The sequence below is a fragment of the Triticum urartu genome, chromosome 3A (genome assembly GCF_056163025.1).
Source record: "Triticum urartu cultivar PI428250 chromosome 3A, HENAU_Tu73, whole genome shotgun sequence".
Taxonomy (NCBI): Eukaryota; Viridiplantae; Streptophyta; class Magnoliopsida; order Poales; family Poaceae; genus Triticum; species Triticum urartu.
In genome coordinates this window covers 626,012,884-626,021,039 of record NC_141875.1, presented here as the reverse complement: position 1 = coordinate 626,021,039, position 8,156 = coordinate 626,012,884, and positions in this window count along the sequence as shown.

Below are 8,156 nucleotides of genomic sequence, written 5' to 3'. Positions count from 1 at the left end.
GATAATTACAGGTCCGAAGAAGTTACGTTCCAAGTGGCCCCGTTCAGTAGCGGATACCACGCTCTGTTAGGGCGGGAGGCGTTTACAATCTTCCAGGCCATACCCCATTACGGGTACATGAAGCTTAAATGCCCGGGCCCAACGGAATCATCACTCTTTCTAGTGATCCGGACATAGCACTCCGCGCCGAAAATAAGACAGCCGCACTTGCCCTCGAGGCACTATCCGAAGCCCTAGCGGCCGAGGAACTGACTGCGCTGCGCTCCATGGTGAACAGGGACAATGTGATACTAGATAAAAGATCCAAGTCCACCGCCTTTAAACCGGCGGACGAAATAGTCAAATTCCAAGTCCATCCAACGGACCCTACAAAAACAGCTTCCATCGGGGCACAATTAAACCCCGATGTAGACGCCGCACTACGAGAGTTCCTACGCGAGAACTGGGAAATTTTTGCCTGGCACCCTTTAGACATGCCAGGAATCCCACGTAGGCTGGCCAAGCACAGCCTAAATATTCTAAAAGGATTCAAGCCAGTCAAGCAGGCTCTTCGGTGTTTCTCTGAACCTAAGATACAAGCCATGGGAGAGGAACTAGCCAAGTTATTGGAGGCCGGATTCATTAGAGAAATAAAACATCCGGACTAGCTAGCAAACCTGGTGATGGTACCAAAGAAGGACAAATCCTGGCACATGTGCGTCGATTTTAAGGACCTCAACAAAGCTTGCCCAAAGGATCCCTTCCCCCTCCCATGCATCGATCAAATTATCGACGCTACCACAGGACACGATTCATTGTGTTTCCTCGACGCATACTCCGGCTACCATCAAATTAAGATGGCAGAGCCAGACCAAGCTGCAACGGAATTCATCACACCATACGGCCCCTTCTGCTTCAACACAATGCCCTACGGGCTCAAAAACGCTGGCGCAACATATCAGCGCATGATTCAGACATGTCTGGCAAACCAGATCGGCAAAACAGTGGAGGCATACGTAGATGACGCGGTCGTCAAAACAAAACATGTCGAATCTCTAGTAGACGACTTGAGGCTCACATTCGATAACCTCCGAACATATGACATCAAGCTCAACCCGGAAAAATGCGTTTTCAGCGTACTAGCCGGAAAGCTCCTGGGCTTCATCGTATCCGGCAGAGGAATTGAAGCAAATCCGGCCAAGATCCGAGCTCTGTCACAATTGGATACCCCAAGGGACCTCAAGCAAATACAAAAATTGACTGGATGTGTGGCGGCTCTAAGCCGCTTTATCTCCCGCCTTGGAGAAAAGGCATTACCCCTTTATCGCCTCCTCCGGCGCACCGAACACTTCGAGTGGACGGATGCCTCCACAGCCGGACTGGAAGAAATAAAAGCCATATTGGCAACTAACCCAGTCCTGGCCGCGCCAAACATCAGCGAACCAATGCTTTTATACATTGCGGCAACTCATCAAGTTGTGAGCGCAGTACTCGTCGTCGAACGAGAGACGAACGGACATAAATTCCCCTTCAAAAGCCGGTTTACTATGTATCCACTGTCCTTACCCCATGCAAGTCACGGTACCCGCATTATCAAAAGATAGCGTACGCGGTATTCATGGCATCCCGGAAGCTGCGACACTACTTTCAAGAGTGTTCGATAATGGTAGCCTCGGAAGTGCCACTTAATGACATTATAAACAACCGCGACGCGACGGGCCGAATTGCCAAATGGGCCATTGAGCTCCTCCCGTTCAACATAACTTACAAGCGAAGGCGAGCCATTAAGTCGCAAGTATTGGCCGACTTCGTCGCCGAATGGACGGAAGCCGAACTCCCTAAAGAGTACGACACATATTCCAACTGGATCATGCACTTCGACGGCTCCAAAATGTTGGCTGGTCTGGGGGCTGGCGTCTTTTTGTCATCCCCAATAGGAGACATAGTTCAATACGTACTCCAGATAATGTATACGGACTCCAACAACGCAGCCGAATATGAGGCCCTTCTACATGGTCTACGGATGGCAGTATCCATGGGCATTCAACGCCTAGAGGTGCGCGGGGATTCGAACCTCGCGATATCCCAAATAAATGGAGACTTTGATGCCAAGGATCAGAAAATGGCAGCTTATCGCAACGCCGTCCTACAAATGTCAGCTCGGTTCGAAGGGCTCGAATTTCACCATATAGCCCGGGAAAACAATCAGGCGACAGATGTCCTGGCACGCATCGGCGCAAAACGCGATGCCATCCCTCCCAACATCTTCCTGGAGAGGCTGTTCAAGCCATCCGTAGTATGGGAAGGGGAACCCGACAATAACATCCCGGACCCAACCGCACTGCCCGACACCGAACACTCTGACATAATTGGAGGCTCTGCCAGCGAAATAACATCTTCAGCCCACGTAATAATGGCCGTCATCGCCCCGTGGACAGAACCATTCCTAGCCTACCTAACTAGGCAGGAACTCCCCGAGGACCAAAACAAGGCACGCTGCATAGTACGGTGATCTAAAGCCTATAAAGTCCATGAGGGAGAGCTTTATAAGAAAAGCACCATCGGAGTCCTTCAAAGGTGCATCTCCGAAGAGGAAGGGCAGAATCTTCTGGCAGAAATTCATGCCGGACTCGGCGGCCACCACGTTGCAGCCCGGGCCCTTGTAAGCAAGGCCTTCCGTACATGCTTTTATTGGCCGACGGCCCGGGCAGACGCTCAGGACTTAGTCCAACGCTGCGTTGGTTGCCAGCCTTTTGCAAATCAAAGCCATATGCCACCCACCGCCCTCCAAACTATCCCCATCACCTGGCCCTTCGCGGTCTGGGGGCTTGACATGGTAGGACCCCTCAAAGGAGGAACCCACAAGCACAAATACTTACTGGTCATGGTGGATAAGTTCACCAAATGGATAGAAGCCAAGCCTGTTAAGACGGCCGAATCCGGACCGGTGATAGACTTCATATCCGGGGTCGTACGCCGTTACGGCATCCCCCACAGCATCAACACTGACAACAGCACGAACTTTATGACCGACGAGGTAAAACTCTAGTGCAAAAACATGGGCATCAAGCTCGATTATGCTTCAGTCTATCACCCACAAACTAACGGTCAGGTCGAGCGAGCAAATGGTCTTATCATGAGCGGCATCAAACCCAGATTAGTGCGGTCCCTCAAGGAATCTAACATGCACTGGGTAGAGGTGCTCGACTCCGTACTCTAGGGGTTGCGGACCATGCCGAATCGCACCACCGGATACACACCATTCTTTATGGTATACGGCGCAGAGGCGGTTCTGCCCTGTGACATAATTCATGACTCACCTCGCGTGCGCATGTACGAAGAAAGAGAAGCCGATCTCGATCGGCAGGACAGTTTGGATGTCTTGGAGGAGGAGCGTGACGTGGCAAAAGCCCGTTCCGCATTCTATCAACAGTAGGCTCGAAGATACCAAAGCAGAGAAGTACGGGCCAAAACTTACAATGTTGGCGAGTTAGTTCTACACCTGCCGGATAAGAAAAAGGACAAACTCAAGCCCAAGTGGGAAGGTCCCTTCATTATTGACCAAGTCCTGACTGGTGGAGCGTACCATCTGCGGGATGCATCGGATAATCGACTCGAGCTGAACCCATGGAACGCAGCCCGACTCCGAAGATTCTACGCCTAACGCCGGACTCTGTGTTCGTTTCCTTCCTCTGTCCATTTTTTATACACTATCTGTCTTATATTTCTCTCCTTCTCCCCTTCTTTTCTCTCACAGCCTTCAAGGGCCCATTTGTGCCTTGTTTGCACACAAATGACGCGCTATCCGCGCTCGTTATACCTGGGGGCTTCTTTAACAGAAGCTTACTCATACGGGCTTCATGCCCAACACATGTGTTATACTTCCGCATGTACCCTTTATTCACCATTATATGCATCGATATGACTTAAGTTTTGGCCAAGCTGGGTTGCCTGGCTCTTGTATTTATGCCCTACGTTCCCGTTAATTCGGCTAGGGCATAAGGGGAGCACCTCTGCGATTGTTACCGCCGGGTCAGCCGGATGTGTACCTCAGACTGGGTGAAGCCGAAAGCTAGCGTTCTTAAGGGAATATTCGGTCGGTGAACTAAAGATGATTTCTCACTTATTTACTTATGTGCCCCCAGATGTTTTTCCTGCGTCTTTTTTCGCATCCGGACATGCACTTTAGGGCATGCCTCCCAGGGAAAGGAACCCCTAACGGAACTATTCTCCCCGGAAGATGTTTCTTACTAACCATGTAATATAACATAACTAGTTGGGCACTTGTCTGTTCAAGCACTAATGACCCTACGCCTGGTCTCCATGCATGCCCGGTTCTTGCATAACCGAGAGGGTATTCAGATACACTTCGGACCGTCGGGTCCCGAGGTTGAAGCGAAAAGGTCCGCCATGACAAATGATCTACAATCCAGCTAGAAGACATTATACATGTCACTTTAAATTACATAGTCAATTTGACTGGTCAAATTCCTCTTCAATACCATCCAATAGGCTGTCTAGTCTACAGTCCTGTTGGGAATACTTTGCGGCCAATTCTACTTGGCTGTACACCAAGCTCACAGGGATCTCCTTCCCATCGGGCCCCACAGGTCCGACCTCGGCCATATGGTTCGGGTCAGCCTTCGTGTACCACATCTTCACCATGGCCCAGGCTTCCCTGGCACCCTGACGGCAGGCCGATATCTTCCATAATCAGAAGCGCCGCCGCACTCCCTTCAGCTTCTCCGCAAGCTCTCCCAGTCCTTCGGGCAGGGAGACGGATTGCCACAAGGCCTGGGCGACGCCTTGCATCACCTGCCGAACTCGTTCGTGTAGTTCTGAGAGCTCGGGAAGAAGGTCACCCGTAGAACCAGGCATTTCCTCTACAGGACGACCTGTCAGCATACCTACAGACATAACTGTCAGTCGACTTCCTCGCCGAACTCTTTTTCACGCCGAACTCCGACAGTTGGGCACGAACATCCTTTAGTTCCACGCCCAGCTGGGTGTTGGCATCTAGGAGATTATTCTTCTCCTGCCTTGCCTTTGTAAGCATGCTCTCATCGGCCTTTAGTCGGCGTAGGAGTTGTTGCTTATCCGGATCTACTCCGTTGCCATCTGCAATTTTATTGTCAGATTTGCATACACACCGCACTTTACATGATACTTATCATTTGAAGCATATAGTACCAGAGGGGGTCTTCTTGAGCTCCCCTGCTGCGGCTAGTGCGGCGTGAAGTTGGGCTTTGCACTCTTCCAGCTCATGGGACAGTTGGGTATTCTATTCTGTCAGAACCTGCATAACAAATGATCCTTGAATCAGTTATTCTAATTGTTTCAAGTCTCAGGGGCTATTGGTATATATAATTACCAAACTCTCTCACTCGTATGTCCTTTACATACTGCTCCGTGGCTCTGGCTAGACCATTCTGAGTAGCACGGAGGTACGCATCTCCCGAGTTGAAGCATTCAATGCCTCTTGGGAGAAACAAGTGTCACGGAGAATTGTCTGGCGATGCCTGTGGTTCATGGCACTCTCCACCTCAGACTTGGTGGTGGACAGTCTGTCCGCATCCTCTGTCGGAGGAGCGTCCGGCGCGCACCTCGTATTCACCTCCGCTTCCAGCCTTGGGGCCTGGCTAGTGGAGGCACGATTGGCACCCTCTCCAGATATAGTCCGACGAGCGCTCTTTTTCCTAAAAGAAAGCACGAGCGTTAGTATGCCTCTGAGAATAATATCTCGGAGTGAGACGACGCGCCTCACCGTTGCGCCGGCGTCTCAATCCGGACTGCGTGTCTTTTCAGCCTGCCTGCCCTCGCGGCCCCTTGTTGGCTGGTCGCTGCAGTCTCGGTATTCCTCCTCGAGGTACTCCCTTGCAAAATACCATTGGTATACAGTAATCAAAAATACGCGAGGACGGATCCTTTTCAAAATACTGGGACTTCGGTCTCAGTTACCTGCGAGGCTGGAAGTAGCCCAGGATAATCAGCCGTAATGGCCACCAGGGCATTGTCATTACCCAATTGGTAAAATACCCTGTCGATCAGCTCCATAGATATGTCCGGATCCTCATGGGAGGCCGGATCGGGGGACCGTTCCGGATCCTCGGGTTGTGGAGGAGGGCTATTCATTTCCCTCACGGCCTTACGCAGCTCCTGCGTTGAAATCGCAAGATGAAATACTAAACTACGGGGATATGGAGTGGATGGGCAAGAAAAAGTATCAACTTACCCAGCTCAGAGAATTGTACATAGAAAATCCGCCCTGTGGATTGACGAAGAGGAATTCCTCCTCTTCTCCTTTGTACAAAGTGGACAAGATCTTTGCTATAGCAGCAACCGATTCCGGCCCCTTACGGCCGCAGCGGGTGGCGTCATCCTTCCCATTGAAATCCCACATGAGGTGGCCTCTATATTGAAGCGGCTGCACCCTCCGCATAATGCATATGGCCATGACCTTGATCATGGTCAATCTGGATTGAGCTAGCGACCTTATTCCGCTCATTAGATAAAGAACGTCCCTGTCGTCTTCCTCCTGAGGGCTCCGTGGACGCCAGCTCAGGAGCTTCTTCAAAGGAGCATTGACGAACTCAGGAAGGCTGATCCAAACAGGATCCGGGAGGGGAACGTCTTCTACATAAAACCATTCGGAAGGCTAGTCTTCGGACGTCTTCTTTGGGGTTCCGGATAGATATCCGGTCCCGGCGATGCGCCACACTTCGGCTCCGTGCACTTGATATACTGACCCCTTCTGAGAACAGGGCACAAGGCAGAACAGCTTCTTCCAAAGCGTGAAATGAGCCTCGCAGCCCAAAAATAGCTCGCAAAGGGCTACGAAGCCCGCGATATGCAATATGGAGGCAGGCGTGAGGCTGTGCAACTGGAGGCCGTAGAACTCCAGGAGCCCCGAGAGAAACGGATGAATTGGAAATCCGAGCCCTATTATCAGATGAGGGACAAGGCATACCCGCTCCCCCTTGGAGGGATTGGGAAGGCTCTCCGCTTGCTCTCCGCCATTGTAGGTGGCGAGCCCGGCTCGAACCGGGACCATGTATGCTGGGGGAAGAAACCCCTTGGTCTGAAGCGTCACTAGTTTGCTGTGTGGAACGGAACATCTCTCCCAATCTCCAGGCTTGGGGCTAGGGGAGCGAGAGGAGGAGTTGCATCAACTGGCAATGATGGAATGGATCTTTGTCAAATGCGCTCCGATGAATACTCGCTAAGGGAGAATGGTGTGATTTGGATCTGAATCCCCGTCTCTTTAATAGGCAGCTCATTCACATAGCTAGGGGGGGGGGGGTAAATGTAAAAAGACCCTGGCTCTTCACATTCGCTTGACACGTGGAAGGTGGCCATTATTGGGCGTAGAAGCCAAGGAGCGCAACACTCAAGAGAAGCCGGACACTATTTAACAGGTACACGAAATTTGGAGGAGAACCCGCCTTGCAATGCCGAAGAAAATCTGCGCGCCGGACTCACCGTCATTGAAGCCTGGTTCGGGAGCTACTGAGGGAGTCCTGGATTAGGGGGTGTCCGGATAGCCGGACTGTTGAACTATGAAGATACAATATTGAAGACTTCGTCCGTGTCCGGATGGGACTTTCCTTGGCGTGGAAGGCAAGCTTGGCAATACAGATATGTAGATCTCCTTCCATTGTAACCAACTCTGTGTAACCCTAGCCCTTTCCGGTGTCTATATAAACCGGAGGGCTTTAGTCCATAGGACGAACAACAATCATACCATAGGCTAGCTTCTAGGGTTTAGCCTCTCCGATCTCGTGGTAGATCTACTCTTGTACTACCCATATCATCAATATTAATCAAGCAGGAGTAGGGTTTTACCTCCATCGAGAGGGCCCGAACCTGGGTGAAAACATCGTGTCCCTTGTCTCCTGTTACCATCCGCCTAGACGCACAGTTCGGACCCCCTACCCGAGATCCGCCGGTTTTGACACCGACAGCTATCCTATGATGTTTGAGTAGATCTGTTTTGTCCTAATGGCTATTTGATGATCATGATTGGTTTGAGTTGTATGTTTTATTATTGGTGCTGTCCTATGGTGCTCTCCGTGTCGTGCAAGCGTGAGGGATTCCTGCTGTAGGGTTTGCAATATGTTTATGATTTGCTTATAGTGGGTGGCGTGAGTGAACAGAAGCACAGACCCGAGTAAGTAGGT